Source organism: Pinus tabuliformis, chromosome 4_1 (genome assembly GCF_031772625.1).
Source record: "Pinus tabuliformis cultivar Carrire ecotype Pingquan chromosome 4_1, CPIR1, whole genome shotgun sequence".
NCBI lineage: Eukaryota > Viridiplantae > Streptophyta > Pinopsida > Pinales > Pinaceae > Pinus > Pinus tabuliformis.
The window spans coordinates 733,443,860-733,463,897 of NC_142303.1; the positions used below are offsets into that span (position 1 = coordinate 733,443,860).

The following is a 20,038-nucleotide window of genomic DNA, read 5'->3' on the forward strand; positions in this document are numbered from 1 at the left end:
GGTAGTGTACATGTGGTAGTATAGATGATGATGGGATGACAATACGACAATGACAGGGCATAACCACATGGTAGAGTACTATAGTGGTGATGCGGTAGTATAGATGTTGATGAGGCAAAGTATGCATGGCAATGCAAATGATGATGAGGATAGGAAACATGGATAGTCATAAACACTTCTAAGAAGGGTTAATAAACATTTATAGGAAAGCTTGTGGTTGGTACTTTTAGGAAAAAAAATTATCGTCGATGGGATTTTCAAGCATTTGCCAAAGGGAATAACACTTGCGTTGTTAGTAGTAGAATTTCATTAATTTTTGAAGACACTTCAAGTAAAATTGTCAATAGACACATTGAGAAATGTTATTAATAGTTACACTTGGAAAAATCACCAATGGAGAATTTTTTGCCAACCCCGATTGGAAATAAAATTTCTAGTCACATAGGAGATTTTCTAGCATCGACCAAAAATCAAAAAACATTTGAGTTCGCAACTAGAGGGTTTGTCCAATCGTTAATGAAGCCTTATTATAATCACTTATGGATGGATTAGGGGATTTCCTTTGAATTTTTTTTATCATAATTTCAAAAGAAGATGAACTCATGGCTAAAAAACAAGTGTCATTCGATCTTAGTTACCAAGTTAGTGCCACAGAAGTAGGTTATATTAGCACAATATTACATAATTTTCAATGTATTTGTTATGTCCTAAAATTCAAACATTGTTTTAAGGCCCTAGATATAATTTATTTTTCTTGAAATTCTATGGGAATTATTTGTGTATAGATGATACATATACTATTTGATACTTAAATAAAAGTTTTTTACAAGATATTCCAAATGCAATTCGGAGTTAGTAGGTGAATGTTACACCTAAAACATTTTAGAAGGTAAATAAAGCATCAATTCACTTCTAGGAAGTACAAATCCTTGATCAAAGCTCAAAATGGAGTGCAAGAGAAGTCAATTGAAAGATGGTGAATGGGATAATACACCCATGGAATGAAAATTGGAATTTGGGCTCTCAAATCCTCAATATATTAGTAGAAAGATCTCTATATAATTAAAGGAGAAATAGAGTTATGTTAGCAACAATTTAGGAAGCCATCAGTCTTATTCTAGAACTGAAATTTAGACAAATTGAGAAATCAATAGAAGTATGCAAAAGAGGAGAATTTAGTCAACAAACGAAAATATGAAATTGAGTAGCATGACTCTTTTGAAAATCCAGAGGAGGGTATTGGAATACCTAAGGACTAAAGGGATATATATATATATATATATATATATATATATATATATATATATATATATATATATATATATATATATATATATATATATATATATATATATATATATATATATATTATTTTCATAATTGTATAATTGTTATTTCTATCCAACATAATTTAATTGTATGCACATATTGAAGAATTAGAGGTATCAATAGAACATGATAAACTTAAGAATGCAAGTTAGAGACATGGAAGTTCCATAGAAAACCTATAACCATAAATGAGAACCTAAAGGACTTAACATAAGTGTAGGCAATAAGGAGAGTGAATGTATTGGACATAGAAGTAAGGTGGAACTTGCAGAAACCATATATACTAAGAGAAGTTTGAAGATGTGAATGCAGTTACGAAGTTAATAATGAAAGAATGATTAGAGAACACAAGGAGAAAATAAAATAAGCACTCAGTTAAAACAAATTATAAATTGAATGTAAAAGAAAATGAAGAATGGATTAAGTTTAATGCATTAGGAAGATTTTATGCATGAATGGATGCTTACATAGGATACGAGATATCAAGATGTGCTAGTAGAGCTCAAAGACATAACTATTGATCCACTAACACTACTAGAAGGTTTTATTTACCTTATGAATCTAAGAATAAACCAAATTATATCCTATTAGACATTAAAGAAGAATATATGAGTTGGACACAAGTAAGATTAAGAGGATTACACCAACAAACTTTGATGACATAAGTAACAAAAGAGATGATCTTGAAACCTGGTTGCTTGGAAAAAAAAAATGTTTTCAGTCGTTAAGTTACACATCTAATATGGAATCCCTAATTTACATATATCATATTTAGGGGAAGGATTCTATGTGGTTGGACTAGTTGAAGAATGTGAAGCACGTTAATGAGAAAATGATTTCATAAAAGAAGTTTAAGGGATATTTCTAGTAATAGTAACTTTTAATATACATTTATGACAAGAAAATGTACGAGTTCTTTGAAGTCAAGTTGGGAAATATGAAAATGTAGGACTATGAAAGGAATTTCTTAGAGATGTGTAAGTATGTAGGATTTATCAAAGAGGAGAAGGGGGAATGAAAGGATTATTGAGTGAAATTTCATCTTTCCATAAATATGAGATGCACTTTGATGAACCTAGAACCCGAAGTCATGTTGGGAAATATGAAAATGTAGGAGTATGAAAGGAATTTCTTAGAGTTGTGTAAGTATGTAGGACTTATCAAAGAGGAGAAGGGGAAATCAAAGGATTATTGATTGAAATTTCATCTTTCTAGAAAGATGAGATGCACTTTGATGGACCTAGAACTTTGGGTGAGAACATTAGAAAGGCCAAGTACCTACAAAGGAAAAGAGATGTAGTATAAGTCCTAAAAGAATATGGATAAGGAGAAATAATACTGGGAGGGGGGGAATGGGGGGGGGGGGGGGGGGTGAATCAGTATTATCAAATCAATACCTTAATTTTTAAAACTGATTTGTATACGCTACTTCAACTCAGTGAACTAGCGTGTATACGCAACTATACTTAATGAAACCGGCGTATATGCAGAGATCATTTGATTTACCCAAATTATCATGTATTGAACTTTAATTACTATATCAGGAATTCATTAGACAGTGCAGTAAAAGCAGAATAAAGCATCACACATAAGCAACACACATGAACACCAAGATATTAGGTGGAAACCCAATGTGGGTGAAAACCACCTGCTACTGTCGTCTTTGTCTTCTTTTAATAATAAGAAAATTTTGTTTACAATTTTTCTATTGGTGCAGTCTTATACCAGTACGCAAGCTTCTACCTGCAGAAGGTTACAACCTTCTCTTGTTCTCCAGCTTCTATTAGAAGGGAGCTACAACCCCCTAGCTCTTGTACAAGCCGATATGTTTTCTTAGTACGTAGGCGCCGAACTACAGAAGGCTAAGACCTTCTCTTTTCTTCCAAGGACCACGTTTCATAAATTTTCGGATCGGATCCATCAAAAAAATCATTCCATCATCAAAGATATATGTATCAACCAATCACCATTTGAACCAACCATAACCGAAACAATCATTCACTTAGACCAGCCATGAATCTGATCATTCATAATACTCTCACCAGAATATAGTAACCAGAACCAAAACCAGAACCAAGAACTCTGCAACAGTAAAGAAAAACAACTGAAATATATTTTATAAGGTATACGCTACTTCCATGTGTCGAACCACGCGCTTTGCTCAAAGCCAACTAGCATATACATATGCAAATATAAATTCAGAGTTCTGCAGCTATTCCAGACTTTAGTTATACCCAGATCATATCATTTACAGAATAATATATGCGTCGGTATTTAGATCTAGAATATACATGAGGAAAAACACATAAGGATAGTTCATTTTACACCTTAAGTTTTCGATCCATCATTAGATTTGATCTCTCATCATCAGCTAAGGTTCATCCTTGGTTTAGATCCAGCAATGCACCATAACCCAATAACCTACATACTAGATATCGCACTTCATCAAATATTCGATACTTGAACACACTGGCCTAATGATCTTCTCCTCCTTCTATAATCTTAGGCCTTTCTCAATACTATGGACCAAAACCACTTATGACCAATACCTTGGACCAAATACCTATGGTCAATACCTTCGACCAGATACCTTGGACCAATACCATGGATCAAAATACCATGGACCAAATACTTCGGACCAAAAACTTAGTTTTCCAAGGTATATGCGCTTTTCCTTTTGAGAAAGTGTGTGTGTATGTTATACGCTCCTTTTGTTATGTTAACCTACGTGTATACGCAGCTTGGTCAAGGTGAACCTACGTATACCTCTCTTTCTTCATTCTTTGTAGTCTGAACGGTAATTCTTTGCTGTTTACCTGATATACTGTGATTTTTCATCTAAATGAGTTGCCATCAAGGACAATACCTATATCATAATGCCAACAATCTCCCCCTTTGGACTTGATGGAAACAACCACACCAATTCACTCTCCCCCTTTGACATGAATGGAAAAGTGTCATGCTCCCCTTGAGTACAAGCTAAATTCTCTGATATGCTGAAGTGTGTTGATTGAGCTCCCATGATTGTGTCCATGCTCCCCCTGAGCACAAGTAAAAGTCTACAAAAAGATGTTCTAAAAGAATAACATGGCTCTATATATACATCACCAATGACCTTCCTATCACCAATGACTCATACATACATCCATCTCCTAGCCAAGTGGGGATATACCAAATGTGACTCATCCACCCAACCAAGTGGGGATATACCAATTGACAAAAACAAGAAACATTACATCATCCATCCCATGCATAGTGGGGTTATAAATTAGGTCTTTTCATGACCTTTACATGATATACATGATATATGTAACAGAGACCAACTATCTTAAACAAGACCATGATAGTCATTAGCAACTATCATATGATCTATACCATCAACAACATCTGTCAACAACATCCAGGCTAGCAACTTGTATATGTCCATCATTAGTTCCCAAAATATCATCATCTTCTGATAAAGTATGTTGGCATGTATCAACTCATCCTCTTGATCTCATCAAGATCAACTTGCTTCGTTCCCTTATCATAACTTTCCATGAATCAACTAAGAATATGTCATATCTCCAAGTGGTAGAACAAAATCATATCATATGTATGCAAAAACACCATAGACATCTTTATCAAGATCTGCATGATCTTTCCACAAGAACCTTCATTATATCATCACAAGGGAACATCAACCATGATAGTCAACATATGTGAGTATCAACTTATCATCACAAAGTAGGAGCTCATTAGGTATCAATGACTCTAGTCATAATGCCAACAATGCTTTATTAGAAGCATACCATGTTCCCCCCCTGAACATGTTCCACCTGTTCACTGTCAGATCTGAGCATTGCATATGTCAGTAAGAAATATAAAAGCATCATCATCAATTAAATATGCATCAAGTTATCAACAACTTTACGAGGACCAATATATTTCCACATGTTATCAGCAGATTATAACCATCAACAAACAGAGCAGATGATTGAAAGAACCATAGTAGACCCCCTTTTTTCCTGAGTCTGTCCCACTGTTTTTCTTCAAACCAGCATATACGCGACTATGCCCACAGAAACCTGCATATGTACGCGACTACGCTTCATGAAACTCGCATATAACCATCTTTCTCAAAAAAAAAATAGAATTTAACAGCAGGATGATGTAGCAACTACTCCCAGCTTTTGTCTGACATATTCAAATGTCTCTTTGGGCAATGGTTTAGTGAATATATCAGCAACCTATTCTTTGGAGGGAACATACTCCAATTTGACATTTTTTTCAAGCACTTGTTCACGTAGAAAATGATATTTGATGTGTATGTGCTTGGTCTTGGAGTGAATGACTGTATTCTCTGAAATACTGATGGCACTTGTATTATCACATAGAATGGAGATGGGTGGAGTACATGTCATCCGATTTCTTGCCAAGTTTGCATCATCCAAAGTAGTTGTGTGCAACAAGATGAAACAACCACATATTCTGCTTCAACTATAGATAATGCAATTGAACTTTGTTTCTTGTTGAACCAAGACACTAACCTGGAACCCATATAGAATGTAACACCACTAGTGCTTTTTCTGTTATCAACACGTCCTACCCAATCTGCATCTGTATATGCATGAAGTGTAAGATCTGTATCTCTAGGATACCATAAATGAAATTTCTATGTTCCTTGAAGATATTTGAAAATCCTTTTGACTGCTTGACGATGTGATTCCTTTGGATTTTCTTGGAATCTTCCTACTATTCCCACTTCATGCATGATGTCCGGTCAGGTACCTGTTAGATAAAGCAGACTGCCAATCATGGATCTATAAGTTGGTTGATGTACTACTGCTAATTGATCATTTGAGCTAAGACTACATCCTATTACCATTGGGGTACATAGTGGTTTAGAATCTTCCATGCCGTACTTTTTCAGGATCTGTTTGAGATATTTGGTTTGTGAGAGAAAAATACCATCTTTATTTTGTTGAACTTGTAGACCAAGGAAATAGGTAAGCTCACCAAGTAAGGACATTTCGAAATCTTGCTGCATTACTGAAGCAAAATTCTGACTCATGGATTCTTCGTTGCTACCAAAAATGATATCATCAACATACACAACAATTATTAGCAATTTATCAGTGTCCATCTTTGTATATAGATTGCTATCTGTTGACGCCTTTGAAAAACCCTGTTGGTGGAGATATTTGTCAAGACAGTAATACCATGCCCTTGGAGCCTGTTTTAGACCATAGAGAGATTTTCTGAGTTTGCATAAAAGTTTTACATCATTTCGAAGAATGAATCCTTTTGGTTGTTCAATATCGACTTCTTCTTCTAAGTCTCCATTAAGAAAGGCAGATTTTACATCCATTTGGTATACTTTGAATTTCTGAAAACTAGAAAGAGCAAGAAACATTCTTATGGCTTCAAGTCTAGCAACAGGTGCAAACGTTTCTTCAAAATCTATACCTTCTTGTTGAGCATATCATTTACAAACAAGTTTGGCCTTGTTTCTAATAACTTCTCCATTTTTGTTCAGCTTGTTTTTGAATATCCATTTAGTTCCTATGATATTCTTATCATGAGGTCTAAGAACTAATTCCCAAGTATTGCCTTTTTCAATTTGCTCAAGTTATTCATTCATGGCCTTGACCCAACATTCATCTCTGCACGCTTCCTTTACATTTTTAGGTTCAGTGGAAGATAGTAATGCTAGATAGCTTGAGGCTTCGGCAATGGTTCTTCTTGTCTGCACACCTGCCCCTTTTTCCCCTAAAATTTGAGTTTCTAGATGATTTTTCTGACCATACCTGGATGGAGTCTTTTCTTCTATCGTTATCTCTTCTTTTGGTGCCTCATTGGTTTCTTCTTCAAAATCACTGTGATTTTTTGTGGGAAAATGATCCTAATCTTCTTCATTGTCATAATATTCAGTTTTTATCTGTTTTAGATTTTCGCATGCTTCATCAACCACAACAACAATACTTTCAATAATTTTCCCAAGTCTTTTATTATAACATTTATATCCTTTACATCGGGATGAGTAGCCAAGAAGAATACCTTCATCTGCTATGGGTTCAAACTTACCAAGTTTTTCATCAGTCCTTTTGATGTAACATTTGCTTCCAAAAACAATGAAGTATTTTACAATAGGAGTCTTACCATACCAAAGTTCATGTGGAGTTTGAGTGTTGTTTACCCGAACATTTGTTCGGTTGAGAATATGACGGCGATGAATGCAGCTTCACCCCGGAAGGTTGCAGGAGTTCTAAATTCATCTAGCATAGCACGAGCCATTTGTTGAATAGTTCTGTTCATCCTTTCTACCACTCCATTTTGTTGAGGAGCCCTTGCGGTGGAGAATTGTGTTTTTATTCCATGCTATTCACAAAAGTCAAAGAATTCATCCAAAGTAAATTCCCCTCCTCGATTAGATCTGAGGCATTTGATTTTGCGATCTGATTCATTTTCAACCAAAGCTTTGAAGGCTTTGAACTTTTCAAATGCTTCATCTTTATGCTTTAGAAGGCCTATCCAACACATTCTGGAAAAATCATCAATGAACAATATAAAGTATTCTTCTCCACGAGGTGACTTTTTCCTTAATGGTCCACATAAATCAGTATGAACAAGTTCAAGAGGCTTACTAATTGACCCTTACCTTGCGTTGAAGTCAGATCTGGTTTGCTTACCGAATTGACATGATTTGTATATAGTATTTTTAGGAATGTTGATATCTGGAATATCACAAACAACCTGGAATCTGCATGCTTTTCTTACTTGAGAAAAGCTTAGATGTCCCAATCTTCTGTGCCATAGCCAGTTTTCATCATTTTTGCTTAGATAGCACTGTTGTTATCCTCCCTTGAGTATGTTTAGGTTGCTTGGAGTTCTTGTACCTTTGATCACGGTTTCTCCTGTATCAAGCTCACGAACAACACATCCATTTGATCGAAACACTACTTCATTTCCTTGATCACACATTTCACTCACACTCAACAGGTTATGCTTTAAGCCATCAACATACATAACATTCCCAGCTTTAACTTTTTCTTTCAAGAAAACAGAGCCTTTACCTTTTATGACAGCAGGAGTGTTGTTTCCAAATGAGACACTCTTTTCCTTTTCTAAGGCATTATATGAGTGTAGTTTTTCTTTGTCACCTGTCATGTGTTTTGAGCATCCACTGTCGATGTACCACTGGTTTTCTTGTCCTTCTGTATACAAGGCTATACCACATCTTTCTGTTTGTGGTTCTTTCTTTCTCCATATTTTGGGATTTAATGGAGTTTGCTCCTTTTGAGATATTTGCCGAAATTTACTCTTGCATTTAGATTCTTCATGGCCAATGTTGTTACAGATTGAGCATTCTATTTCATTTTCAAGAAGAGAAAAGTTATTATAGGAACTTTTCTTGATCCCTATCACATTCCTTTCATTTTGTGCTTCTCTAGTCATCATGGTTTTGTAAGAAACACATTGAGCAGCTTTGTGTCCAAAATTATGACATGAGAAATATTGACCATTAAAGAAGTTCCTACGATTATCGAATCTACTGACCTGGTGACTGTAGTTTCTATGATATTTATCTTTGAAGCAAATTGAGTACGATTTACTTGAGGTTGATTGTGGCTTCTGTTCATCCTTGAAGTAAATTGAGCCTGATCTACCTGGTAATCTACTTTATGCCTTTACTAACGATTGTCAAACTGTTCACTTCTCTTTGCTGCATCAAGATAGCTTTTGGTGGAGGTTGATGGCTTCTGTGATTGAGATGCTTCCTCAGTAGATCCAAAACCTGTCTTTATCAGAGGAGAACACTACACTTTGATAATTTCATTTAAGGTTTCTGATCCTTTAGTAAATCTAAGATTGAGAGCTTTTGTTTTCTCAAGATCCTTTCTTAGACCCACAATTTCACATTCTAGTTTTTCATTGTGTTTTTATCTTTTAGCAAGTTGGTATGTCAAGGTATCTATAATCATATTCTTTTCCTCTAAACAGATTTTGAGTTTAGATATTTCTTCATAAAGGTCATCTTCATCTAAAGCATCCAAAAAATCATCATCTTCATAAGCCATCAGAAGTCTATAGTCATTACTATTTTCATCTTCATCACTATTTGATAAACTATCGCTATCTTCATGAGTACAATAACTCTTTTTACTTACACTTTGTTTTCTATTCCATTTTGCAGATTCCTTCCCTTTATCATATTTATCTTTATGAGGACATTTGGTAGCATAATGACCAGCTTTACCACAAGCAAAACATTTGAAAGGTACTTTACCTCTGAATCTTCGAGAACCTCGTTGAAGCATCTTGACAAAGTTTACTTCCTCTTCTTCTTCTGAAATATGTCCTGATTCATTGAGTTCCTCTTTTCCTTTTGTTGAAGCTTTAAATGCGGCTTCTCTCATATCTGATGGACCTCCTTTTCTCATCTCAAAGGTAGTTAAGATTCCGTGAAGTTGTGTCATAGTAATAGTCTGTAGATCCTGCTTTTCTTCTATGGTAGATACTTTTGATTCAAATTTAGCAGATAAGGATCTTAAAACTTTTTCAACTAAGGTAAATTCCTTTATCTCTTCTCCTAGATTCTTCATGCAATTAACAACCTCACCTATATGTAAGAAGTAACTATATATACTTTCATCGTTGTGCATCTTGAGAGTTTCATATTGAATTCTGAGAGTTTGCAGTTTAGCACGTTTTACCTGAGAGTCTCCTTCGTAGCTTAGAACGATTTTGTCCCATATTTCTTTGGCTGATTTGAGCTTCATAACTTTGACAAACTCTGATTGTGATAGAATTCCCAATAAAGTATTGACAGCTTTGGCATTGGTTTCATATTTCTTTATACCTTCCGTATCTGTAGGAATCGCTGATGTAAATGTATATCCTCCTTCCACGATTTCCCAGACATCTGTTCCAAGAGATTGAAGATATGTTGTGGTTCTTAGCTTCCAATAAAAGAAGTTGCTCCCATCAAAGATTGGCGGTCTGATGGATCCCCTGCTTTCTTGATTTGTCATGATGATGGATCTTCCTTCAAGCGATAAAGATTCTTCTGAAGGACCTGCTCTGAACCAATTATTGGAAATAATACTGGGGGGGGGGGGGGGGGGGGGGGTAAATCAGTATTATCATATCAATACCTTAATTTTCAAAACTGATTTGTATACGCTACTTCAGCTCAGTGAACTAGCGTGTATACGCAACTATACTTAATGAAACCAGCGTATATGCAGAGATACTTTCATTTACCCAAATTATCATGTATTGAACTTTAATTAGTATATCAGGAATTCATTAGACAGTGCGGTAAAAGCAGAATAAAGCATCACACATAAGTAACACACATGAACACCAAGATATAAGGTGGAAACCCAATGTGGGTTAAAACCGCCTGCTACTGTCGTCTCTGTCTTCTTTTAATAATAACAAAATTTTGCTTACAATTTTTGTAATGGTGCAATCTTATACCAGTACGCAAGCTTCCACCTGCAGAAGGCTACAACATTCTCTCGTTCTCCAGCTTCTACTGGAAGGGAGCTACAACCCCCTAGCTCTTGTACTAGCTGATATGTTTTCTTAGTACGTAGGCGCCGACCTAAAGAAGGCTATGACCTTCTCTTTTCTTCTAGGGACCACGTTTCATAAATTTTTAGACTGGATCCATCAACAACATCATTCAATCATAAAATATATCGGTTTCAACCAATCACCGTTTGAACCAACCATAGCCGAAACAATCATTCACTTAGACCACCCATGAATCTGATCATTCAGAAAATTGTCACCAGAATATAGTAACCAGAACCCAGAACTATGCAACAGTAAAGAGAAACAACTGAAATATATGTTATAAGGTATACGCTACTTCCATGTGTCGAACCTGCGTGTACATGTGCTTTTCTCAAAGCCAACTAGCGTATACATTTGCAAATACAAATTTAGAGTTCTATAGCTATTCCAGATTTTAGTTATACCCAAATCATATCATTTACAGAATAATATATGCGTCAGTATTCAAATCCAGAATATACATGAGCAAAAACACATAAGGATAGTTCATTTTACGCTTTAAGTTCCTAATCCATCATTAGATTTGATCTCTCATCATCAATTAAGGTTCATCCTTGGTTTAGATCCAGCAATGCACCATAGCACAATAACCTGCATACTAGATTTCACACTTCATCAGATATTCGATACTTGCAGACACTGGCCTAATGATCTTCTCCTCCTTTTATAGTCTTAGGCCTTTTTCAATACCATGGACCAAAACCACTTAGGACCAATACCTTGGACCAAATACCTAAGGTCAATACCTCGAACCAGATACCTTGGATCAATACCATCGATCAAAATACCATGGACCAAATACTTCGGGCCAAAAACTTAGTTTTCCAAGGTATACACACTTTTCCTTATGAGAAAGCGCGTGCGTATGTTATACGCTCCTTTTGTTTTGTTAACCTGTGTGTATACACAGCTTGGTCAAGGTGAACCTGCAGATACCTCTCTTTCTTCATTCTTTGTAGTCTGAATTGTAATTCTTTGCTGTTTACCTGCTATATTGTGATCTTTCATCTGAGTGAGTTTCCATTAAGGACAATACCTGTATCATAATGCCAACACAGAAAAGTAAGGAATTAAATCCTCATTTCAATAGAAATATTTCTCATAGAAATCAACAAAATAATTCTTCTCATAATGAAAACGAAATCGAATGGTCCTTAGGAAAGAGAGGAAAACCACCACTCTAATGTTGTGAATATAAGAGAGATCAAATGTATAAATAGTATCCTCACAAAGATGAAAAATGAGAACTTTAAAAAGCATTTAAGAGGCTATGAGAATGGAAGACATGGATAGAAACATTCAAAGGATATGTGCAACACTAGAGGATCGACAATTCAAAGATCAAAGCCATATGATTGAGGTGAAAGGCAAGATAAAATGTTAGCTTATTGTTGTACTACCCTAGTTTTGACCCCGAATTGATGATGTATATTTGTATATGATGAAAGAACAAAGAGCATATCTATGTACTCATTTTGAATAATAATAATAAAATTATTATTGACCATAATCTAACAAGGAGAAGAATATAAGGGGCTATGATCCCATGATAGAGTGGTGTAGCTAGAGAGGATAGTCCTTTTGTTTTGAACTTTTATTAAGCTCATTTTGGTAATTTAAGGGAGAATATTATTATGCGAGCCTCATGGGTGGGTCCATATGGTAGACAAAAAAGGAAAAAAAACACAAGGGAGTATGATACCACAAGAGTGGTCGGTAGCTAGAAAGGTTTGGTTTATATTCATTAACATCATTAAAGGAAATTGAGGGAAATTATGGTTATGTGAGACTCTTGGGTGACACCATGTGTTAGATCGAAAGCATGCATATTTAATCACACCAATTTGGTTGTTTGGTGTTTATTCATTCATTCTTTACTTCCATTTCCATGTTCTTGCTTCTTGCAGAGAATACAAGTTTTATGAAAAAAGCCCTTTTATTTGTTATATGTTAGTTGGGTCATGTTCTAGCTGAGAAATACCCGATTACTTGAAATCATTGATATTACAGGTGAAGTTTTCCATAGGCTATGAGTCTTTGGATATTTTAGCATTAAGGTTTCTTGACTAGTAATGTTTCATCCCGAGAGGGAAATGAGAAAATCAAAGGAACTCCATTATAGAGAAAATGATACCTTTCCTTGGATTGTGTAGGTTTAAGGGGAAAGAGAGATAGAATTTGAGATTTCGTTAAGACTAGTTGAGCATTTGGCGGTTATCATTGTTGTGCACATTTTGTGATAGAGATAAGTTGTGTCATATATCTCAATTATATTTTTTTAAACGAATTAAGAAAGTGGCAATAAGTAAATATATAAAACCCTTCACATCAATTTATGGTTACCTTGGGCTACTTAACTTTTTTTTCCAATCACACCTATCGTGAGTGACTTAAGTGCTCCTTGTATCTTATATCTTTGTGGGTTATATGTTTCCTTTAATATTTCTCCCTCCTCAACCTATGATTTCCAACACCCTTAATTTTACCTTCTTATGTTAGGCCATCAGCTCCCTTCTCATTAAATTTCTTTGACTTCTTGGTAAAGCAAGGATATCTCTTTTTTTATTTAATTGTTGAGTGCACACCTTCTTTCCACTGTGCTCCTTCCAATTTTAAACTGGGGGGGGGTGTGAGTCCCTCGCCATCATCTCCCTTCTCATTAAATTTCTTTGACTTCTTGGTAAAGAAAGGATATCTCGTTTTTTATTTAATTGTTGAGTGCACACCTTCTTTCCACTGTGCTCCTTCCAATTTTAAATTGGGGGGGGGGGGGGGGTGTGAGTCCCTCTAGAAGAAGCTGTATTAACCCGAAATTCACAATTTACATATATTTACAGAAGCGAGATTGAATTCGCAATGTATACATATTTACAGAAGCGTGATTGTACAATATATGTTGCGGAGCAGCGGAGCAAGTTTGATCAACATATAAGTTGCTGGAGTAGCTGGAAACATGCAGCGAGGGGTTTGAACCCAAATGGAGAGGCGACAAGCCGTCTATCCCGACCACAGGTGTAAGGCCTTCGCGACTCGGGCAGGCACGCGACGGGCGGGCGCTCCTTGCACGACGAGCGGGCGCTCCGTGCACGACGAGCGGGCGGACGGTGCGACGGGCGGGCGCTCTTATGCGACGATCATCCGAACCTTATGCGACAATATGCGACATTAAAATGCGACGAAAGGGGAAAAGATGCTTAAAATGGTTAAGTGTTAATCCTTGTTTATATGCGATGGCAAATGGAGTTTGGCCGACGTATGAAGTGCACATATGGGCGTGATATGAAGGTTGTGGGGTCGGCCTTAAGGCTGGACACCCCCTTCCAACCACACGCAGAGTTGTATATAAATACGAAGGACTTGAAGCTCATTTGGAGCATCATCAATCAAGCAACTCGCATATCTCTTCTACACTTGGAGCAGGGGTAAAAGGGCGCAGTTAAAGTGCGCATAACTCATGCGCTCAAGAAGGAGTGCGCAGATTTACCGGGAGCTGGTCGTAGGTTGAAAGAGTGCGGTTTTGAGGTGATTGTGTGCAGAACTTAAAGGAGGAGTTCTTGGTGTCTCGGGTGAGCACCCTCCTACCGTATGAGGTTGGCACATGTATTGTAAAGGCTGTCTTTGCCTTGGTTGTAAATTATTCTAAGTATAGACTTGGAGTTTTGCCAAGTATACTTGATGATGTATTATTGAAGAACTGTTATAATATATTATTGTCGGGCAGACTTTACCGGGAGTTGCCCCTCCCTTTATACTTGTGTGCAATTGTTGATGTTCTTGGTTATTTGCATTTGGATAATGAATGAGTATGGGCTTCATTAAGTATAAAAGATAAATGCATTTTACTTGGTTGCGAATCACAAACTAAGTAAGGACAAGTGAATTAGGCGTAGTCCATGTGCACGAGTATTGTTAAAAAGAAAGTGTTCGGTGGTGCAGCACCTCGCCGGCACGGTTGAAAGACTACCATAGGCTTGGGGGCGTGACAACAAGAGTATATGCCCAAGTGCAAAAAATGGTTTTCATTTATACATAAATCCCAATCTCCTTCATATGATAAACTTGCAAACCATACTCCGTGCTCCTTCCACTTACCTTATCGTTTTAATGGATTTTCACGGTCAAGCTAATATCTGTCCGCAAGTTACTTTTCCAACATGGCATTATAATGAAATACGGTAACCCTATGGTTCAATGGTACTATAGGTGGCTATACATGCGTAGTTTACACCTTGGTTGATAGGAAAATTAATTAAACATATTCACGGGTTATCCCAACTTTATTTTCAACGGGTATCATATCAACACATTAATGGCTCTTGGAATTATGATTTTTCTTGGAAAATTGTGGCGAATGGATAGAAGCCACGCACCCCCAGTCCATGTGAAGGTCAGGTGAATGTCATAGGTTGGATTGTGTGGACGGTGTAGATCTAGTGCGGATGATACAAGGTTGAGGGATGAATTCAGCCTCAAATCCCAGCCCTCGACCTAAAGTTAGCCCGTACTTTCCTTTCGTTGTCTCCAATGGTGAAATGGTGACACACGATCTTAACGCCACTTTGCAGCATGACAGGAAAGTTTGACATCTGTAACGATTTTTCTATCCTCAAGATCTCTCTGGCGTGGAAACCTTATTTTATCTGGGTTCACTGTGACCCTGCAGAAGCCCTGGTAAGCGGGAGATATATATATATTTTTTCCCGCTATTCCTTAGCGTTTACGATTCTCAATGACCTGTGTAGCAAGTCTTAATGAATGGCTGGCGCTATGGCCTTCCTATCTATATCGCGGCGAAGCCCAATTAAGTTGATATTGACTATAAGCTTTCTTGGTTGAGTTACTTGACTGGATTTACATTTTTATTTTGTACATTTTCTCACAAAGGTATTATTTTTCTAGACCCTATATCTTTCCTAATTTTTGTTTTCTTCAGGTTTCTTCTTGGAATGCAAGGGTTTGCTACGAGGGTTCCCTCCTTCTGTAAGGCGTAACACTGGTAATTTGTCCTTTATTTTTTTAATCTTCGGCATTATACTTATAATGGCGTCTTTATCCTCTGTATGGCTAATTATTTAACCAGGTACCATGTTATCACGTCATTCCAGCTATACGAATGTGATTTAGACTCGTCCTTTTTTCTTATTTTTTTTCTGAACCCTTGTAGGAATTGTTTGTCCTCTCTGTTCCTAACAGGTGATTTCTTGTTGTTCTGATGAATGTGTAAATGTATATTTACATTTTAAGGTTTTTCGACAGTCTTAAAGAGTTTTCTTTTTCCCAGATAAAAGCACCCATTTTCGCTGGCTCGTATTTTCCTTACGAAGAGTTTGGAGGGTTTGTAGCAGGGAATCTTCTTACTCTACCCTAATGGCCATTGTTCTGTAACAGGTCGGTGGTTGTCCCATTAGCACGACGACTAGATAATGTATCGAGTAGAGTTATATCTGAGCGCTCATCACACTATGGCGTGATCCCTATTTTATTCATCGTCTGGCGTGTCCGTTATTTTTCATGTTTGAACTCAAATGTATATCTGTAACATAAACACTCTAAATGGGGTCTTCCATTCCTTTCCGGAACCCTCATAATTTTAATTTTCCTTCTACTTCCCGGCTCCTCCTAGGTCAAATATATTTAGGAATTTCATAAGTTACTACTGTAGATTATATAATCAGTTTGTTCTTACCATATGGCTATTGTATCTCTGCAATTTTTTTTTTTCTTTCCTGAATTTATGTTTTGTAATTGAATATTAATCCAATGCCTCCTATACATACATATTTGGACACTTTTCTTATTGTCTTGAATCGAATATGTAGTCTAATTTAACGGAACAATTCTTGATTTCCCCGAGCATGTAATGGTCCTAGAATGAAGGTATAAATATCTCTTGGTATATGACACCTTGCGACCCTTGATGGTATATGCTTTATTTTCCTCATAAGGAGATGACAATATGTATTTTTGGCACCTCCGTAGCTTTCACTTGACTTCAAGGGGCAGGCGTCGGATAGAAGTTTCAATACTTTATCTACTCCCCTCATTCAGTGGGATGGTTGTTCTACTGAGAGCCTATGTTTTAGTTTTATAGTTATTTTTTTCGAATAAACTGTAACTTTGAATGAAAGTTTAAATAACCACTACGTGTGATGAATTCTAGGTGGAATTGAAGTTGATCCATTAATTTACTGGTTATACCTTTAATTTTTAATTGGAAGCCTTATTGGAAATAGTTTAATTTGGGGTGGTATAACATGGTACTGGTCTGGAGGTCTCTCTATGTCGACTAATAAATCAAAGGCCTTTGGTTATCTTATTAATTTTATAATTCGACTCTGACGCATTTTGATGGTGAGAACCGTAATAGCATAACCCTGTTGGCTAATTATTTTCTTACTAGTGTCTATCTGGACTATAGGTAGAAGATAATTTATCTCTCTGCTGTCACTAAGCCATTACATGTTTTTGTTTCTTCAGTACATGTTGCTCTAATCAGAGCCTCGGCTCCTGACCAGCTTAGTTAAAGTATTTCTTTATTTTTCCCACAAATCTTATATTCACAGGCCATGTGTATGATGCATAATTTTCATATTGGAGAAGACATGCATGCAACCACAAGGTTTTAAAACCGATATATTCTAATTACAAGTCAAATTATACCTTAGGATATGGGAGTTTAATGATCTTTTTCCTAATGAATATATAGAAATTTTCTCCATATACCTGTAGCGTACTCTTCCTACTCTTAAACTTCATCATCGTTGCCCTCCAAGAAATATTTTAATCAAAATTGGTGAAGGTCCTATCTACAACATATTCATAAACAAATAATTGAAGTATAATAAGTGATAAAGTGATAGAAGTCATACTTCTACCAAATCCAGGATTAAAGCGTAAACATATACAATTTTCATGCATTCATTATAACATTTAATATATAACAAAATGGTTTTCAAGCACACAAGTGTTCAACCGGAAATACATGTAAACATATTTACTATGTAAATATACTTATCGTATTTACTATGCGTACATATTTACTATATAATCATAATTACTATTTAAACAAATTTCTTATGTAAATATATTTCCTAATCGTATTCGTCATCCTCCCGGGCTTGAACTGAATCCATTAGTTCCCTTGGGCTGAGATATGCATTCTTGCGAGAACCAGTAGCCCCTTTGATTGCTCCATAATGTATTTAATATATTTTTGATTCCTCCATAATGTAATTTAATATATTTTCTTCCTTGACATAGTTTTTTAGTTTTTTGTTTAGCAACGTTATGTTTTTTTTGACTGTGCCAACCCACTTGCCTAAGATTTATTTTATTTTATTTTATCTGAAAAAGCTATTTTTTCTTTTCCTTTAAAACCTATTTTTCTCTCCCTCGCCACTTTATTCCACTCATACTTAACCCGTTTCTTCGGCTAAGTGATTTAATATATCTTTTTCTCCCATCCTATTAAATATGATCTATTACCTCCTAGGACTTTAGGACTTTTGTAGGAGTCCTATAAGGGAAGATTATTTTGATCCTTCCGCCACTTTATTCCACTCATACTTAACCCGTTTCTTCGGCTAAGTGATTTAATAGATTTTTTCTCCCATCCTATTAAATATTATCTATTACCTCCTATTAAATATTATCTATTACCTCCTAGGACTTTAGGACTTTTGTAGGAGTCCTATAAGGGAAGATTATTTTGATCCTTCCCCATCAAATGATGGTTTCCAAATTTTTGCAAGAATATTTTTACTCTAGTGTTTCTTTCCCAAGTAGTTTCCAACTTTTTATTTATTAATAAAATCTATTTATTACCTCATAATAACTTTATTGTTCACATCCATTTCAACTTAACATGGCTTTTCAAAGCTCAAGTCCAAAAATAGTTCACTTTAAATATAGCAAGACATTAATATCAAGGTGTATTATAGCTTGCGAGCTAACAATTCGTGAGTTACAAAGTTAGCCTATGTACTCATCCTCATGGTATAATATTATTACCTTGTGGGTGGGCTATTGTAAAAAGTCTATATCCAACAGAGCCTATGGTTGACTACAATATCTGGTGTCAAGGATAGTTGGGGAACCTCTGATTAAAGGATAAGTGTTTCCTATTTTTCCATCCATTTATATTCCACAACATAAATTAATGGTTATTATATGGTTTCAATGCTAAATGTTATTGTAATAACTCACATTGCAAATATTTTTCTTTTTGCTAGAACTTACATGATTTATAGTATGGCATGCATAGTTTCTTAATTGGTCTTTCATAACAAAGAATCATATCAGAGTAGAAAATGTAGTAATGTGGTTTAAGTGGGTACTTTGTGTTAGATCCCTATAATGCTAGTGTACCCCCTATTATTATTGTTATTTTAGTCCCTTGTTATTATTTTTGTGCTCATGTTGTTCCCATATTTTTATTGTTGTTCCCTTACATTATTATTGTTATGTTTTCCTCTGATTATATTATGACCCCTTGGACTTTTATATATAGAAATGAGGGCTTGTCATTTGTATGATTCAAGAATTGTTCATTTGTGTAATGTAAATGAGGTTTCGCCTTTGAATATGTTACTTTTGAAGTCGTTGATTTATCTCATTCTTCTATTTTGTGAGTTGGTTGCATAACAATGGGTATCATAGCTTTGGATTGTAGGGTTTCACTGCTTCAAACAAGTCATCATGTAAATTTTTCTATAATTTTTTTCTACAAAGCTTCAGAATTTGAAATTAAAATCCATTTGATTTGAAATCATGATGAACCTCAGGAAGGAATTTCAGATCTTCTCTTGCTAGATTTTCGGAGATATGAACTAAGGAAGTTAAGGTTTTTTTAGGACGCCAAATTCAATTTCAAACAAGCTACCTTGGTAAAAAAAGTTATAATGGTTTTTCTAAATTTCGTAAAGAATTATAGAAAGAGGACGAATTGTAGTTTTTTTGTATTTTTTTTTAAAGTCCAAAGGTCAAAACAATGACATGTGACACTTCCTACAAGTTTTCTCTACTGAATCAATTTATAATCAGGGCATCGTGAGATATTTGATATAACTCTTTATTGGAGAATTTAAATCTAGATCAGACTTGTGGGGTTGGAAAGAGGAGACATAGGGCTATCACAAGATCA

The 20,038-nt window shown here is 35.6% G+C and overlaps 1 long non-coding RNA gene across 2 annotated transcripts; it reads left to right on the forward strand.

The window, feature by feature from the left end:
• The first annotated feature begins 15,543 nt into the window (after positions 1–15,543).
• On the forward strand, positions 15,544–16,573 carry LOC149178228 (uncharacterized). Of its 2 annotated transcripts, none has more exons than XR_016258840.1 (3): positions 15,544–15,727; positions 15,830–15,892; positions 16,178–16,573. It is a non-coding gene; the product is annotated as an uncharacterized LOC149178228 (long non-coding RNA). The 2 variants fall into 2 exon arrangements; XR_016258841.1 differs by having other exon boundaries at positions 16,285–16,573.
• The last annotated feature ends 3,465 nt before the right edge of the window (positions 16,574–20,038 follow it).